The sequence below is a fragment of the Panthera uncia genome, chromosome X (genome assembly GCF_023721935.1).
Source record: "Panthera uncia isolate 11264 chromosome X, Puncia_PCG_1.0, whole genome shotgun sequence".
Classification (NCBI taxonomy): Eukaryota; Metazoa; Chordata; class Mammalia; order Carnivora; family Felidae; genus Panthera; species Panthera uncia.
Window position 1 is genome coordinate 105,469,195 of NC_064817.1, and position 19,775 is coordinate 105,488,969.

Genomic DNA, 19,775 nt, shown 5'->3' on the forward strand with positions numbered 1-19,775 from the left:
TGAAATTTGAGCACTTGACTGCATGTTAATTGTACCTCGATGAACACAAAGTTAAACATTAAAAAAAGAAAAGGAATCAAAGGCATGGCATTTGAAATCTCCCTCTCTGGCTCTTCCTCTACCTGCCATTCCTCAGATCTATCATCTCTCACTGTATCCTTGTGTGTGTTCTGGGCTTCAGCCAGGAGAGCATATATAATCCCACGACATTAGAGCGGGTTACCTACCTGTACGTCTGTTTCATCAAGTTGTAAGTTTCTGGAGGAGAGGGAGCACATTTGAATCATCTTATCCCCGGTACACGGCCCTCCTTTGGCTGCACTCCTCCCAGAAGCAGGAATCCTCTGGACCAAAGGAACATGCCCAGTGAGAGTTCATGCCCTTCCTTCTAGTCCATACCATAGATACCCAGGGCCCAGGAGTTTCCTGCCTAGATGGCCTTGCGCCTGCTTTTAGGGCCTGTGCCGGCCTCTTTCCCCGGCCCATCCTTGTAAGGGCGGAACACAACACCAATGTGCCAAAACCTTGCACGGGGAGGGCCAGAGATGAGAAGGAAGAGAAGGAGGTCAGCAGGTCAGGCTGGGGACTGGGGGCCGACCACTGACCCATGTGCGCTGTCATGTTCAGCATGGAATGCTGCTGAATCCGAGGATTTTAAACTTGAACCTGAGCTTCCAGATCGCTATGAAGTTATGCTATATTGATTTGCTGGAGGTAGGAAGACCGAACACTTTCCATTAAACAGCGTTAGCTTAATCTGTAAATTGTAAGTCTTTAGACATATGGTAGGCGGGACTCCCTTTGTACATTTGTCCTGGGCCCCACATATGTCAGGGGCAGGCTTGGCCAACTTCTAGTAGCGACTCGGTACATAATCAGCTGAATGACTATCACGGGCTGTGCTATTTTCATTTCAGATTTACATTTCTATCACTGAGTCTAGCTGTGATTGCATTAGTAAGTCCTAGCCGCTTGCTCCAGAGCAATCCGTGTCACTAATACGGCATACCAAGGATGGCTAAAGTTTGGGTTAATCAATGCGACCTGCATAGTCTCATCGCCACCCCAAGACGCTTACAAAATCCATGATAACAAAAGCTCTACTGTATTCTCTGTCTGTCACCTTCAGGGATTGTTCTAGCCTGGAACTGCATTTCCCGTCCCTACTTAATGAGCCTTAATGAAATGAATTAGCACATGTAAAGTCTTTGTGAGTTGTTTTTTTTTTCCTTTACTTGCATACAAAGGCTTTAGACAGATGGTTTCTGACTACAGATCTTCCAGCCTTCTGTGCAAGGCAGGCCCTCCTGGGCTCCTGCTTGCTACTTCTAGGTGTGGGGCCTGTGGGGGAGGCTTACATTTTAATAGAGGTTTTAGACATGGTGAAAAGCATACACCCGCAGAAAGGAGAAGGGAAGCCATTTCCATAGAAGACCAACAGTGTGTGCAGACGCACCAGCAGAAGGCGCAGGTACGGGGTGAAGGGTGAGAACCAGAAGAGTTTGGTTAAAGCAGCAGCAGGTCTGTGAGGGCATCTGACTGGTTCACAGACATGTCCCCAGTACCTAGCCCAGTGCCGGGGACACAGGAGGTGCACGATAAATATGTACAGGATGAAAAAAAAAGACACCGAATGAGTTGGTAAAGCAGGGAGTGCAGTTGTGGAAAAGAGACAGGCTGAGGTGTTTGCACTTGGTGCCGGAGGCAATAGGGAGCCACTGAAAGCTCTTGAAGAGAAGAGTGACTTGGTACATAAAGTGTCTCAGAAAGATGTACCTAACATAAAGGAAAGACTGGTGAAGAGGAGAAAGTGAGGAGGAGGAGGAGGCCAGCGTGGCGGGTTTTAAGGAATCGCTCCGCTTTGCGCAGCGTGACGCGTCACGCCCGTGATTTTCATCACGTGCAATCTCCATGCCGGAGGAAAACGTGTGACCGTGAGTCTTTGTTCAGTTTTCCACGTACTCGATTTTGCATTAGCTCCCCATTGGTGCGTGTGGATCTGGAGCCACGTGCCATATGCCACATAACAGGTTTTTCCTGACGGAGTGAGACATAGGCCTTAATGCTACGGGCAGCCAGGAGCGGCCCATCAGAGTAACCAAACTTGTTACGCAGAAAGACAGTTATGTCTCATTGCAAGGGACACAGTCTCCCCTGCGATCTGAATCACCCAATGCACTGAAGAGCCCAGTGTCTTTTGTATCAACCGCTGGATTTCTGAAGAAACCACGTTCCCATAGGACCAATTTGCAAACGCACAACAAATTCCAATAGGAATATTACATGAATGCCTTCGATTGCCAAGAGCTCCCTGCCCAATTTACCCAAGCTAATAGAATTGGCATACATGCCAGTGTTTGCACTGGAGCGTGCGCACTGCTCGATCAGATGAAGGAGATACAAACAGATGTGCACTCTGGCCGCTCAGTGAAACCCGCATACGGTCTAGCACGGACACAGTCACAGCACGATGGTCCCCAGACCTGGGGATCACGTTGTTACTAAGAGCAGCTACCTTTTACTAATGGACTTACTATATATGCCAGGCCCCAGGAGGTTTGTCAAACCTTCAAGCCTTCTCTAATTCCATCTTCGTAGACACTTTATGAGGCAGGGGCTGCAGCACACAATTTTACAGAAAAGGGGGAAAAGCTGTTACATAAATTAGAAAGATCAAGCTAAGACTCAGACCCCCCCAGTCTGACCAGCCACCAGAAGGACTGCTGCTTATTAGAACTTTAGCTAGAAGTTAGCTATAAGAACTTGGGCAATGGGGCCCCTGGCTGGCTCACTTGGAAGAGGGTGCAACTCTTGATCTTGGGGTCGTGAGTTCGAGCTCCACGTTGGGTGTAGAGATTACTAAAATAAGTAAATAAGTAAGTAGTAAATAAATACGTAAATAAATAAATAAAGTTTTAAAAAACAACTTAGGGGTGTCCGGGTGGCTCAGTCAGTTGAGCATCCAACTTTGGCTCAGGTCATGATCTCCCGGTTCACAAGTTCCTCATCAGGCTCTGTGCTGTCACCGCGGAGCCCGCTTCAGATCCTCTTTCCGCCTCATTCTCTGCCCTTCCCCCACTCGCGCTCTCTCAAAAATAAATAAACACTAAAAAAAGAGACATCTTGGTTTAAAAAAAAAAAAAAAGACTTGGGAAGTCACGTAGCCTCCCTGACCTTCAGTTTTCCCATCTACAAAAAGGGGATACAAAGGATACCTGCTTTCCAGAGTTTCTGGAAAGATCAGATTAGCAGATAGCCTGGTGCCATGTAAGGAATTCGATAAATGGCATCTATTATATTAATATGTTATTAATATGACCAAACTCTCCACCCCCAGGCTTTATGACTTCTATCTCCAGTAGTCATTGATAGATTCTGGCTTCCTTGTCCAGCTTGGGTAGCTAAAATCCAATGCGCACAAATACTGACAGTACTAATACAGATGAGGTACACACACACACACACACACACACACATACCCCCGCCACTCTTTGGACTTCATTATCCTGGGCGCCATCTTGAGAACTTGGATTTCCAAAAGTATCTTCTAGGGAAAAGAACTAGGATGGAAACTAAAGGAATGGTATGAGTTAACATAAGAACAAAAGTAAGACTCCTGTCCATTCTCAGTATGCTGTTGTAATTAAAAGCAAAGATCCAGCCTAGTCCAACAGACTAGAATGCATTGTTCTTTGCGGAAAAGTGGCCAAAGCTGAGCTAACCAGACACAGCCACTGTACCCACTCAGCTTGGAGGCCTGCAAGAGAAACAACTTCATCAAGCCACCCAAAACCATTTGGCCTAGGTATTTCTGGGTCTTTCTAGATATTTTTCTGCTCAAACGTGAAAAAGATGCCTTAGTCACCTCTGCATTCAAAGCCTATTCAAGCTGGAAAAGGCCATCCATCTTCTTATGGCAATTTGGAGTCATTTATAGAAACTGGAAGCAAATTAGGATTGAGGTCAATTGTTACCTTAGGCCCGGGTTCTTGGGAAACTGGGGATACTATTCTCTTGCAGGTTAGAGTTCACATATTACATGGGGTGCATAAACCCTTAAGATTTTAAAGGATGGAAGTGTTAGAAAGGTTATGACAGCTCGAGACCATGAGTCATAATGGCAGAGAGGGCGGGGCTGGCTAGCATGACTGATTTAGCATCCATTTTTCTCAGGAGTGATCATCTCAAAGGGTTGCCATTTTGTACCCTTATTCCTTCTCCCTCCCTCTCTACCTTTACATGTACTTCAAGGCCCGAACTTCTACTTCCAGGAAGCCTCTCTGGACGAACTGTTATAGTCTTCATTATCTGAACAACGTATCTAAGATTTATCATCATTTGCTGCATTGTGCTGTTTCTGCTACAATTGTCTAGGGCTGATATTATCGCTAATCACTATTTCATTAGCTGTTCACGTATGTATGTCTTCTCACCCCATTTAGCCCTTAAAGACCGGGATTTCATAGTTCTAAAATATTATAATTTATTGCAAATGTTTCCAAAAAGGCTTCAAGATCGATGGACTTATTGTCTTAGAATTATTTGTGTCTTTCACAGAAATTAGCATAGTTATACCTAAAGAAAGTAAGTCGTAAATGCTTGTTGAGTGGAGGAATGAATAAAAGGATGAGTCATTGTCCCATAAAAACCCAATACATTAATTTGGGTCCTTAGCCTTCTAGTGAGAACCAAAGTAAGTCTTCCCTCACTTCCCTGGGTACTCTAGGCCAACTGCATACACACAAAGGCAGGTGTCACCCAAAGGTCCATGGCACAGGAAAGGAGCAGCGTACCAGGGACTAGAGAATCCACAAGAATCATCAGGCTTCACAACTGGCTCTCTCTAGGACTTCTAGTATTCAGGACTTTGAAATAAACATAAAGATATTGACAGTTGTGTGTCCCTTTAAGCAAACACTGCGTTTATCCAACTAATAGGCCTCCTTGCTGTTCCTCAGACACATGAAACCTCAGGGGCTTTGAACTTGTTCTTCCCTCTTTCCAGAAAGCCCTTTCATTTAATATCCCTGTGACTCATCCTCTCGTGCTTTCAGGTCTCTGCTCAGATGGACTTCTTGGTGACAGTCCTCCCCTGACCACTCAACGCCCTTCACCGAAAAGTCACCCACTCTGCTTGAGTTTTGCCTTAGCCCTTGCTGCCACTTGACTTAATTGTACATTTATCCATTTGTTTATGGACTTTCTCTCTCTCTCTTAGAAGGTAAGCTCCATGTGGGCAGAGGGTGGCACTTCGTCTTGTTTGCCATGCTTCCAGCAATTAGCACGATCCCTGGCATGCTATAGGTGCTCAGTAAATATTTGTAGAATGGATGAATGGAGTGAGAACTTAGTTACAAGAAGTGTGGACCCTTGGAGTCCTCAAAACTGCTCTCTAAGTGCATTTAAAGGATTCAAAATTCTTTTTGTAATTCTTATTCACAGAGTAATGCCAACTTTTATTCATCTTCTATTGTAAAAATTCAATAGCAGAAGCTATAATACAGTGAGTTAATATGTTAAGACTTTGTCCTAAGCCTGATGCAAAGAATTTTAGACATGGCATTTTATTGAATCCCTACAACAACCCTCTAAGGGAGTACTTTCCATATCCATGCACTCTAAGCAGAATGGGGGAAGGAGGTTGTGCAGCCACTGAAGACCAGATACACAGAATGGGCAACTACGTAACTGTGCATCGCCCATTAGGAGAGCATTTGGGTGTAGGGGGAGAGAGGCCTGAAGGATGGGATCATAAAAAGAACCGGGATGGAGCACTTGGGTGGCTCAGTTAGATAAGCATTTGACTCTTGATTTCGGCTCAGGTCATGACCTCACAGTCATGGGATCAAAACCTGTGTCAGGCTCCGTGCTCAGCTTAGGATTCTATCTCCCCCTTAACCTGTGCCCCTCCCCTGCTCACGCACCTGCGCTTTCTCTGTCTCTATCTCAAAAATCCAAACCAAAACAAAGCGAAACCCCAAAAAACAAACAAACAAAAAACCCAAGAATAACTAGGAAATGGCCAGACTGGACTTTGAATTCTTAGCCCTCTAGCGCCAATGTCCACAAGTTTAGGAGACTATTTGTAGGAGACTAATCACACCTTTTGTGTGGTTGCCTCTTCCTGGAACGTCCTTTCCGTCCAGTGCCCACCCCTCAGGGCCCAGCTCAAATGCAGCCTCCTGCATGAAGCCTCCCCTTCCTACTCCCACAGGCAATAGGTTCTCTCTCGTTGCTCTGGTAGGGAATACGGGAAAACAGCAGAGCCGGGGTGCAGGAGAGTGTCGGGGGCTCGGGCATCAGGGAGCACTGGGCTGGACCTGGTGGGAAGACCACAAGTCTGCACTTGTGTTGAGGTTGCAGAAATTCTGGAAAGTTCAAGGTAAACAGCAAAGTAACCCATTCCTGTCTCCTGATTGGTCGGAGGAAACCAAATGCAAACTACAAGTGGAAAACAAACTTGATAAGCAAAGTAACACAGTAGCCAACAGGTTGGATCCCAGCAGCAGCTTCAAACAATACAGGACTACCCTTGCCAGTTTTTCCCATATCATTGCCTCCTTCTAGAAAATTCTTTCCTTCCATCTCTGCCTGTGGAAATCCTGCCCCACCCATCAAGGCCCAGACATGTGCTCTCTGAAGCCTTCCCTAATTTCATGCTCCCCCACCCCCAGCAGGGTGACCAGTAGAAGCATAACTATAGAATGGGGGATGAGGGGAGGGCACACTGTCCTTAAGTGGCAGAGGGGGGATTGAGAACCCTAGTTTAATGGCAGCATCCATGCTCTTTCCCATGTAACAATTTGCTTATTAACCTGACACGAGAGGCTATACACTCCAGCGCCAAATGAGCTGAGTGTGTGGAAGGAGCAGTAAAGTACGCGGAACGGCCACCTACTCATTCACTTAATCAGAGGAGCATCCTCGGCCTTGATAAACATCAGCCCCACCACAGCCCTGATTACCTTCATTACTGTCATCCTACTGACTATCCTCGAATTTGCTGCAGCCTTAATTCAAGCCACTGTGTTCACCTGACTAGTGAGCCTTTTATCTACGCGATAACACCTAATGACCCACCGAACCCACACACAGCACATACTAACCTCTCGCTCCCGCCACTCGCGTGTGCCCTCTCAGCCCTCCTTGTAACATCCTGTTTAGTAATATGATTCCCCTTTAATTCAACGCGTCTTCTATCCTCAGGGGTAACAGCTAATGTTTTAACTATATATCAGTGATGATGGGACATGATATGAGAAAGTACATTCCAAGTCCGTCATATTGTTGTGTGTTGTCCAAAAGGGGCTGTGATATGGAAAAACCCTCTTTATCATTTCAGAAATCTTCCTTTGTACCAGCTTTTTCCGGGCTACTGTTCATGTCGAGTCCCAACGCCTGAACTAGGTGGTTGCTGACCAACCACCGGCATTAATCCTCTAAATCCTAACACCTAGCTAACTGAGCACAGGCAACTAGGAGATCCCCTTGGGATCTCTTTCTCGTGGCTACACTCCTCTCCACTCCATCCCTTTGCCCTTACCTTATAGTAACTCAGTGGCAGCAACGCTCAGATTTTTCTCCTGGAGGCCAGCAGAACATAAGGTTGGGCAAGAAAACAATGCTGTAGGGGCTGTACGGGAAGAGGTGCTTGGGACAGACCTGGATACAGCTCAGGAGGCTTATTTAGGAATCCTCCGTCTATCCTACCACTTAAGGGGTGTGCTGTAGGCGGATCCTCTGTTAACCTTCGAAATAAAAGAGCCAGTTATTTTACCGGCAAAAGGAGTTTATTGGGTGAAGAGAGGGATTGCAATTTGGGACGTGCAAGCTATGGCAACCACAGGCAAGTCCAGAGAACAAAGGAGAGGAACATTGCTTCGTAGAGAAGAAAGAAAGCTGGGAGGGGCTGCTTTGAGTGAAAGTCTATGGGAGAAAAGCAAGAGTTCGGGACGATGATGGTTTCTCATTGGCTGAGTGAGTTGCCTCTCATTGGTTCGGCTCTTGCTGAGCTAGGAGAAAATCTTCCTTTCTCCTGCCAGGGAAGTAAAGGGAACTTCTTCCTGTCCAGGAACGTGAAGTAAGCTGTGACGGAAAGTTCCTATAGGAGAGCTTCCCTTCAGGGCTTCCCAAATCTATTCTAAATAAGGTTTCCCTTTATTAACTTTCACATTTCGTACTCTGGCTTTCTAAGAGACTGACTTCTTAACTCCAAATCTGGGTTCCCTTTCCAGCACCTACTAGACTAAAGCCAACCCTCTTCCCCAGTTTGTGTTCTATCCACCTCTACCCTCCACTCTGTGACTCAGCCCCCCTTCGATCTATTGTCTCAGTTCTTCTGGAGATGACAAGGTGAAGTGTCTGAATTTACCAGCCTGATTATCCCCATATACAATAATCTCCCACATAGGCACTGGTAGAAGAGGGAGATGTATGAGAGGAGAGGACTATTATGAAATTAAACAATTAAAAGAGCATGGGAAACATGCAAACTCCAGGATGGAATTCTTGTGTGTGTATGTGTGTGTGTGTGTGTGTGTGTGTGTGTTTCCTAAGTAAACTACACACAACGTGGGGCTCAAACTCAGGACCCTGAGATCAAGAGTTGCATACTCTTCTGAGTAAGCCAGCCAGGAGCCCCCAGGGTGGAATTCTTTAGCCAGGGTTCCCAACATGTGGTCCATGGATCACCAGCGTGTGAATCACCTAGGGAATCTTTTTTTTTTTTTAATGTTTATTTATTTTTGAGAGAGAGAACACCTGCGTGACTGGGGGATGAGAAAAGAAAGAGGGGGAGAGAGGATCCAAAGCAGGCTCTGCACTGAGATCCGGGAGCCTGATGTGGGGCTCGAACTCACCAACCATGAAGTCATGGCCTGAGGCAAAGTCTGTTGCACAACCGACTCAGTCACCCAGGTGTCCCTGGGAACTTTTTAAGAATGCAGAATCTCAGGCCCCAAAGCCAACCCTACTGAATCTGCATTTTAACAATCTCCCAGTTGATTGCAGTATGCATCAAAGTTAGCGACCCAGTGCCTTTGTCAGCCTTAACTGGTTAAAGTAGTGGTTCTCAGCCTGAGATACGTATCAGAATCGCCTAGGGAGCTCAGAAAAATACTAGCTCCTGGGTCTCACCCAGCAACTGTAATTCAGTTGGTCTGGGGTAGGCCTGGACATTCAGGAGTTTCAAAAGCTTCCCGGTTGTACAGCCATAGTCGTGAACCATTGGCTTAGAACAAACCCACGCCGTCCCCCTTGAAAACAGCTACTCTACTCAAGGTTGTATGTGTGTATTGAAATACTTATGTACACGTATTATTTATATATACACATTATAGAAATCATATTTAATATATAACATTAATGACACTTAACATATATAATTATCTACTTAAAAATACGTTAAATATGATTAATTGCAAATATAAATATGTTTCGTAAATGTCCAGGTCCCTACTGGGCCTGACGTGCAGAGCAACATCTCGGAGTAGAGCCGGAATTCTGTTGGGCGCGGCACAGGCTCCCTCTGGAGCATGGCAGTGCCCCCCGCTTAGCGCCGTGGCTTTTGTCGTTGGTAGCATCCAAGCTCCGTCCCCTCTGCTGGGCTCATTTCAGGCTCCCTTAAGATCTGGGGATCCTTGTAAGGGTGAAGATCCAAAGAGCTGACTTTTTTTCCTATTCCCTGCCCCCCTCCAAAGGAAGAAGATTTGCCTGAAGTAGCTCAAGTTCACGATTTCAAGCTTCACAAAAGGCTCCAGGCCCATTTATGTGTCTTAGCTGTGACTGATGAATAGCCATCCATCCTCCTGTGACTCGAGTTGCTGCTTGTTGTCATAGTAGGTAAGCAATTGTATAAATTACCTTTCATCCAAGTCACCAAATGCGTTTGCCAAAATGATTTCTTCCAGAATTGTAAAAGTGGAAATAGAGTGCACAGAGAGAAATTGAGTTTGCTCCAAGGGGCTATGAATGCACCATTAAGGAAGCCTTGAAAAGAGATTAGCAATCCATCTGGTGTGTTTGCACATGATTTAGTGCCATTTTGGGGCATTTCTGAAGCAATGACAGTCACGGTGGGGAAGAAGAGGAGGAGGTTCCACTAGCTATTAAGACCATATACTAAGAGGCTGTGGTTATTAGGGCATGAAGCTGGGCCGCAGTCCGCCAGCTCTGACCTCAGCTCAGTGAGAATTGTAAAACCTCCAAAGTTTAATAAAAATCGATGCTTGGATTCCAATGCCAAGAGATTCGTTAAGACATTGTTATAAGCTTCAGGCCAAGTTCTCTGAACAAGATGACTCTCCGTATCCTCCGATCTCTCTCTCTCTTTCCCCCACCCATACACGGACACGCACACACATACGCACCCTCACCGAAGAAAACTGACCAATACGTGAACCTGTACCTTTTGATACATCATTTTCCAAGCCAGACTGTGAAAGACCTTGGTTAAATATGGGCATCTTAGTTGAATCACCACCAAAAACTACCACACTCTTTAGTGGTCTTTAAAAACTAATGTATAAATATAATCAGAACATTGTGTAAGAATCATGTTGTAACATAGTCACTTAAATTTTCTATCAAATATTTCTTCCTTAGCAGGCAATATATCTTCTTCTGTGGCATCCGGCTTTACTGTTATTAGAAAAATTGTACTCCTGCAATATACCTGTAAATAAGATGGCTTACAGGTTCATCTACCTGGCAGGGAAGTCAGAAAGTTTGCCTATCTCTACCTCCAGTGCTCACCCTTATTCCAAAAGCTGAAATCTTGGCCTCTGGAGCTATTTTCTGAAGTGATTATGCACAGTAGATGAAAGCAAGTGTTCATAATGAAAATGTTGATTTCCTGGCAGGAACACAACCTGAATGAAACAAGAAGATAAGGCCACAGAGATCTGCCACTCCGCTAAGGAACGTGGAGCGTAGTCAGTCGGTTCTTGATCCAGAGTTCATCTGCCTTATCTTCTTTTTAAAAAAATTATTTTGAGAGAGAGAAAGAGCATGGGTGAGAGAGAGAGAGAGAGAGAGAGAGAGAATCCCAAGCAGGCTCCCCACTGTCAGCACAGAGCCCTACTGCAGGGCTTGATCTCACGACCATGAGATCATGACTTAAGCCAAAATCAAGAGTCAGTCACTTCGACTGAGCCACCCAGGTGCCCCTAATTTTCTTCTTTGATCGGAATTGGAAAAACATCATCGGGTTTGAGTATGTAAAGTCCATGAGGGAAGGAAGTTTGTTCACTCGTTAGCTCCATTATATAGATAAGTGTCTTACACATAGTAAGCACTCAATAAATACTTTATGTTATTTTTGTTTTCCTTTTTTACTAAAATAGAATTGCAACACAACATTCTGTCACTTTAAGGTATACAGTGCAATGATTTCACCATCTGTCACCGTGCACGTTTACAACATTATTTTTTCTTACAATGAGAACTTCTAAGATTTACTTTGTTAGCAACTTCTGAATTTCCAATACAATATTATTGACTAAATTTCTCATGTTGTACATCGCATCCCCATGACTTCTTATTTTATAACTGGAAGTTCATACCTCTTGATCCCCCTCACCTATATTACCCACCCCCTAACCCACCTCCCATCTGGCAACCACCAATCTGTTCCCCGTATCTGTGAGTTTTGTTTTGTCGGCTCACTTGCTTTATTGTTTAGATTCCGGATATAAGTAAAATCATATGGTATTTGTCTTTCTCTGTCTGACTTACTTCACTTAGCATAATACTTTCCAGGACCATCCATGTTGTTACAAATGGCAAAATTTCATTTTTTATAGCTGAGTAGTATTCCACTGACTGTGTGTGTGTGTGTGTGTGTGTGTGTGTGTGTGTATCACATCTTCTTTATCCACTCATCCATCTATGGACATTTAGGTTGTTTCCATATCTTGACTATTTACAAATATGACTGCAATGAACATAAGGGTGCAGATATCTTTTTGAATTAGTGATTTTGTTTTCTTTGGATCAATACCCAGAAGCGGAATTGCTAGATTAATTTTAAATTGTTTAAGGAACCTCCATTCCGTTTTCCATAGTAGCTGTGGCAATTTACATTTGCACAAAAAGTGTATGAGTATATGAGGATTCCCTTTTCTCTACATCCTCACACTTCTTTCTTCTGTTTTTGATACTAGCCATCCGACAGGTGTGAGGTGATATCTCACTGTTGTTTCGATTTACCTTTCCCTGATGATGAGTGATGTTGAGCATCTTTTCATGTGTCTGTTGGCCTTCTAGATGTCTTCTTTGGGAAAATGTCTATTTCGATCCTCTGCCCATTTTTTTTTTAATTTTTTTTTTCAACGTTTATTTATTTTTGGGACAGATAGAGACAGAGCATGAACGGGGGAGGGGCAGAGAGAGAGGGAGACACAGAATCTGAAACAGGCTCCAGGCTCTGAGCCATCAGCCCAGAGCCCGACGCGGGGCTCGAACTCACGGACCGCGAGATCGTGACCTGGCTGAAGTCGGACGCTTAACCGACTGCGCCACCCAGGCGCCCCTCCTCTGCCCATTTTTTAATTAAATTGTTTGGTGTTGAGTTGTATGAATTCTTTAGATATTTCGCATAGCAACCCCTTGTTGGATATATGATTTACACGGGGGGAGGGGGGGGGCGGATAGCACACCCACTGGGACTAGCAGGGTAGAGAGAGAATGCAAAAAATTGCACCTGCTAGTGTCTCCTTCTTGGAAAGAGTCCCAACAGGCTCTTCCCCTTCCTGCAGATGCTTAAGAATAACAAATGCGGGCGCCTGGGTGACTCAGTCGGTTAAATGTCCAACTCTTGATTTCGGTTCAGGTCATGATCTCACATTTCATGAGATCAAGCCCTGCATTGGGCTCTGCGCTGACAGTGCAGAGCCTGTTTTTGGATTCTCTTTCTCTCCCTCTCTCTGCCCCTCCCTGCTCCCTCATGCATGCGCATATGAGCTCTCTCTCTCTCTCTCTCTCTCTCAATAAATCCATAAACATAAAAAAGGAAAAATAGGGGCACCTGGGTGGCTCAGTCAGTGGGCATCCGACTTCAGCTCGGGTCATGATCTCGCAGTTCCTGGGTTCGAGCCAGGAACTCACACTCTGAGCCACTCACACTCTGTCTCTCTCTCAAAAATAAATATTTTTAAAAAAAGGAAAAATAACAAATGAATTGCCTCCACTTGTGGTCTAGGTGCTTTCAAACCGCAGCTTCTGTGCTGGGTCCCAGGGCAAGTGAGTCTGTGCGCAAGCTCTTGGAGAGGGGAGCCTCAATTCTCTGCAGCCCTCTTAAATGGCCTCTTCCTTGTTGTTATCAGTTGGAAAGCAATTATGAATGTCAAATCCAGGTGATGGCTGTAAGCATATGCTCAGCTCTTCCTAAAGCCAGTGGAGAAAGAAATAAGACTCCTCCAACCCTACCCTGTGTTTCCTGGTCTTGGCCTCACTTCCTTCTCTACCTCTGCTACAAATCCAGGTTGTATGACCACAGGGGATTTTAGTTAAAGTCCCCACATGCCTGTCCTGAGCTGACCCACACGATGAGGCACTGTCTAGTACAGGAAATTTGCCGGGAGAGCAGACGATGGAGAAAAAGGACGGTCTGTATCCTAAGGGCACTTGCAGCCTTGGAGGGTACTGTGCGTCTAGCCTTACAGAAGGGCAACCTTCTGTATATTTAAGTAATTCTAGAAGCTGAAAAAGATTCCCTTCTCAGAACACTGCCTGGCAAGAAAGACCTAATCATTAATTGACCGGAAATGAATGACCAGCACAAAAGCATGGGAATCGTTTAGAACATGAGTTCTAGAAACTAAAAACTCTATGGCAAAGGTAGCGAAGCAATAACAGAAGAACAAATTTCGTGTCCCATGATCCCAAATTTTTTTTCATTTTTGCGTTTTTCCCACCAACCACCCTGATCTACATTCATACTGTAAAGACATCCATGTATGATGTTTTAAAATAGTTATGTCTTTTTAGTATATATTCACAATAGCAACATTACTGTAGATAAGCAAAATGAAAATTTAAATTGTTTATAATCCTACCGGTCAGACATAACCACTCTTAACATTTTGGTGCATACTTCTTAATTAAAACAACTACAGACACACACACACACACACATCCATACAGACCCTAAACATCCTATTTAAGAAACTGCTTTTTTGACTTACTAATAGATAGTGAACATATTTCCATATCAATAAATACATCCCTTGAAAGAGACACCATTGTTCCTGTGAGGTGAAGAAACTGAGGGAAGCTCTCAGAGGCCTTTAAATTATTCTAGAAAGCAGACGGGCCCCAAATTGAAGATAAGACCATCTGGCTTTCCAGCCCACTCTTGTTCTCTGACAGACTAGTTTGGGAATTGAGCTGTGGCGGTTGTGATGTAATTAGAAATGGGCCGGAGCAGGGTGGGTGGGGACGGCAAGACCAAGAAAGAGTCTCAACTTGTGTGATGTAATGAATCCCATGAGCTAAAGGACATTGGAGAGATCCCTATTGTCTGGAGTAGACAAGGAAAGTTTCATAGGAAGCTGGAATCTGAGTTGGATCTTGAAAGACAAGCAAGGAAGGCATCATCGGGTGGGGAGGTGGGGAGCAACAAGGGCAAAGGTTTGGTGATAGAAATTTAACATTCAAAGAACTTGGCCCAGTAAGGACACCAGTCTTAAGGGAGGAAAGAGTTAGCTCCGGCAAGGAGTGAGGCTGCCCGTATGACTGCCTGCGCGCACGATCCTGCACGGTGTCAACGAGCGTCACTCATTCTCTGACAATATTCGGGAAGCCAAGATATGTAGAACATTCTGTTTCCATATGGTTAGTTAGTTATGAATTCCAGAACTTGGAAACCTTGCAACCTTTGGAAAGAACCAGACTACATATTAAGGGATTAAAGTTTGAAATGTCATTTTCCATTTCTGTCCAAATGAGGTTGAGAAATTTTTGGATGAGAAAAGAATTAAGCTTTCCATGACTGGTTTCTTGCACGGTATCTGAATGATTTGGATCACAGGTTGACTTGGTGGCCACCACTAAATGCTGAGACACAGATCAGCTCTGATCATGTAAGACTTTCAGCATCAAAGACAGATCCTGATGCAGAGTGGCCAGAGTTGGGTTTCAGGGTTGAGCATGATACCTAAATCTCTGCCTTTGATTATCTCTGATAATTCCATTTCTTTAAAAGGAAGTCTTCCTCCAGTTTCATCTATCATTTGTGTCCAACCCACCCCTGAAAAGTGACTTCCTTTTAACTATCCTATTTGATGGACGAGACATGTAAAACTGGGCTGCATCTTTGGATACAAACCAGTTTCCCAATTCTGTGTGTAAGTACAGACTGCTTCAGTGCATTTTTGGCTAGTTCACACACACACACACACACACACCACACACACACACAAAACTGCTTTAGTTACGCTTTTTACTTTTCAACCAATTATTTTGATGACAAGTAGATCCAGCCTACAGATAAACAATAATACTTGTATTTGGTCCACTTCAATTACCCAACAGTAGAGAATGGTTCAAAGGTCATCAATGAGAGATTGGGTTTGGTTTTAAAGTTCTCTTTGAAATCACAGCAAACACAGTGTTGCAATAGGCCCCAATCTATAATGTTTGGCTTGAACGTCAGTGAGAAGCTCTTGGGAAAACAGGATGCAATAGAGTCTTCAGAGAAGACTCTGGAAATTGGCACTTCCCCAGTTTCTTCTTAGCATCCGACTTCTGTCGCTGATCAGAGTTGGCACTTCTTTGTAGAGAAGATAGAAAGAATGTGGACCCGGGAGCACTCAGGCCTGCTAAGGAGGGTAGAGTGATCGGTCTGAGAGGTTCGCAAGGTGTCCCAAGTTGAGGATTACTTTGGCCAAGTGGCTTGGATCGCTGTTAATCCACGCTGTCTTAAGATGTGTGGTAATGAGTCATCTGCTGGAATGTGATTAATCCTGTTTTGTAGGAGTGGACAGCACAAAGATTCCACCCAGGCCTCATATAACACGCTGGCCCTGCAGCTCAACATACTCTTTCTGTAGTAATTCTTAGCTAAAGTATTCTACCGAGTTCAAATAATTATTAAGCCCAGTTCTTAAAGAAGACTGGACATGCCACCTTCCAAGCTCAATCTTAGAGACCATATACCAACTGCCTCCGACTGAAATCTTTGTTTTATATGAGCAATACTCTCAGACTTGGCTTTCCTTATCAAATCAATTAGTGTGGTCCTATAATACAGGAGTTAGAAGATCTGAAATTGAATTCTGATACTCAGTAGCTATGTGACCCTGAGCAAGTCATTTCTCTCTTTTGTCAATGTTTATTTTTGACAGACAGTGTGAGTGGGGGAGAAGTAGAGAGAGGGGGAGACAGAGGATCCAAAGTGGGCTCCCCACTGACAGCGGTGAGCCCTATGCGGGGCCGGAACCCATGAACTGCGAGATCATGACCTGAGCTGAAGTCGGACGCTCAACCGACTGAGCCACCCAAGTGCCCCTACCCTGAGCAAGTCATTTCAATTCTAGGGGCCTCCATTTTCTCATCTACAAAGTAGATATCTATATATCTGCTCTGCATATCCAGCAACACTGCCCTGAGTATCAAATAATATACATAGAAGTACTTTGAAAATCATATATTATAACAAGTACAAGAGATTATTGTAATTATTTCGGTTTTGTAGGGTATGTTGTGGTTCTGTTGGTGATGAAACCTGAATAAAACTTTCTAATACAGAAATAACATTTTTTAAAAGAAAAGCAAGCATTTGGTATACTGTGAAGATTTGGAAATTTGCACAGGAAGTTTGAGCACTACATTGGGATCTATACCCCCAAAATTTGATTTGAGACAAGCCATTAACAGAGAGACACTTTAACTTTAGAAGCTTCCAAATGCCCATCCTGGCAGATGGGCCCCATCTGTCAGTGACAGTGGGACCCTTGAAGCGTTGCCAAGAGCCTATCATCCAGATGTTCTGTGCATCTGCTCCATGTTTAGAAAACTCCTAAACTTTCCAGAAACCACCTAAGACACTTTAAGATGTTATTTACTGAAGGCAGTGGCCCAGGAAGCAAACCCAAATCAAAGGGAGAAGTATGCCTTTTGTGCTGACGCTCTAGAGCAAGGATTGGCAAATCCTCCGAAGAGAGTCAGACATAACACATTCTTGTTCTGTGCGCACAGGGGCGAGAGGAACTGAGGGAGCACAGGTCTGGAGGTAGGCAAGGGTCACTGGAAGGAGCCGCATCACGATATCCCACGTACACGACCACTTCAAGATCCCTTTGAGCTGGATAAGTACCTCTCCTTTAAGATGCAATTAATCTCTGGGACGATAAGAGTCTATCAGCCACTCACATCTTAGTATAAATGTCTTTAGTTAATCCTCAGTCCTGCTCTCCTATCTGAGATCTATTACAATGTGACAATGAAAATTTTTATGAAGATAAGAAGTACCTTTAGAGCTTTTGAGAATCCTTTTAGAGTGCTTTGGGGAAGGGTAGCTCTGAACAGATAGAGGGGGCATAATACATTTTCTGTGGGTAAGATAAAGAAGGGACACTAAAAACCCAGATCACAGTATAAACGTACAGAATGAAAGGCAAAAACCCAGGATAGGTAGGATGTCAGCTGTCCTTGTAGGCCAGTGGAAATAACACAAGCCTGACGTTTGGGGCGTGCAAGCTGTGGGTGGCCATGGCAACCCCGGAGAAATGATGTTGAAACTGAGGATGAATCTGGCTTCAAGGAGAATGGAGTGGCGGGGGAGCCGGGAACATTCCGCACACGCTGGCACCCAGTCACTCACGGGGTTACCTAGGTGGTAATCTCAGCCACTAGAGCCCTGGAAGGCTCTTCATTTAGTCCGAGCCACAGACACAGCACAGAGTTGGGACAGTCAGACCTCGCGCTCACGGGGCCATGGCCGACCGTCCATCCGCACAGGCTCGCTTCATCCTGTGACCGGGCCGGCACGAGGGCCCTGGATTTGTCCGTATGCAGAGCAAGCTCATCGCGGGAAATGAAGTCTTCGTGTGAACGTCAATGTTTCTTTTTAAGTAAGTAGGAAAAGAGTGAACGCTAAGCAAGAGTCCCCACGGATGGCTATCATTTTGAGCAAATTCAACTGGTCCTAGTCCACATTTGTGCATCAAGACAATAAGATGAGGGGCGCCTGGGTGGCGCAGTCGGTTAAGCGTCCGACTTCAGCCAGGTCACGATCTCGCGGTCCGTGAGTTCGAGCCCCGCGTCAGGCTCTGGGCTGATGGCTCGGAGCCTGGAGCCTGTTTCCGATTCTGTGTCTCCCTCTCTCTCTGCCCCTCCCCCGTTCATGCTATGTCTCTCTCTGTCCCAAAAATAAATAAAAAGTTGAAAAAAAAAAAAAAAAGACAATAAGATGAATTAGTGGATGGCAGAGGGGTGGTTGGATCCATCGATAGGTGACAAAACGTACTCTTGCGTTTGCAAACCTGATCCTTTAGGAGGTGGTAGTTTTTATAGAAAAAGATTTACCTGATTAATTTCTTAAACAAGGCCATCCCTTGGGGCACCTGGGTGGCTCAGTCGGTTGAGCGTCTGGCTTCGGCTCAGGTCATGATCTCCCTGTCCGTGAGTCCAAGCCCCGAGTCGGGCTCTGTGCTGACAGCAAGGAGCCTGGAGCCTGCTTCCGATTCTGTGTCTCCCTCTCTTTCTGCCCCTCCCCCACTCATGCTCTGTCTCTCTCTGTCTCAGAAATAAATAAACATTAAAAAAATTTTTTTTAAACAAGTCCATCCCTTCTGAGGAGGGCAGTACACTAATGAAGTGGGTATAATCCTTGCTGAAAGTGTTAGCCGACTCTTCATTCCCAGGGAGAGAGGAAACATGAAAAACAGACATGTCCAAAGCTGCATACAAAATACAACCAGATTATAATGCTTTTGTAAAGAAATGTTTTAATGCTTATTTATTTTTGAGAGAGAGAGTCAGACAGAGGGTGAACGGGGGAGGGGCAGAGAGAGGGAGACACAGAATCCGAAGCAGGCTCCAGGCTCTGAGCGCAGAGCGTGACACGCGACTCGAACTCACGAACCGCAAGATCATGACCTGAGCTGAAGAAGGACGCTTAATCGACTGAGCCACCCACAGACGCCCAGATTATAATGCTTTTTAATACAATGTCCCAAAAACCCTCAAGAAGGAAAATATTCCTTCAGTTTGAAATGCCTGTTAAATTCTGCGTGTGTGTGTGTGTGTGTGTGTTTAGTTCACTTATGTAGAAATTAACAAGATGTATTTAACAAAAAGTGGACAGATACAAATCTGCACTTTAAAGTGGACTCGGGGCACGCCTGGGTAGCTCAGTCGGTGGAGCATCTAATTCCTGATTTCAGCTCAGGTCATGATCCCGGGGGTCGTGGGATCAAGCCCGGCGTCGGGCTCCTGCACCGAGCGTGAAGCCTGCTTAGCATTCTCTCTCTCCCTCTGCCTATCTCCCCCCATTCACATTCTCTCTCTCTAAAACAAATAAAATGAAAAAAAAAATAGCGGGTTGAAAAGAGATTTTGCGTGCAGAATTTCCTTTATGAGAGAACGAGAGGGAGAGACTTTCAAAATGCAGAAATTTAGGGAGACACCTTCTAAACGTAGGACGGTCGTTTTGGTTCACGCTACTGGAATCCGGCCGCATCATTGGACCATCAGGCTTTGCTGCTTCTGCTCAGACTCAGAAGACATGAGACGTGCCATCTGGATTCTCCCTCTCCTGCTTGGAAAAATGATAC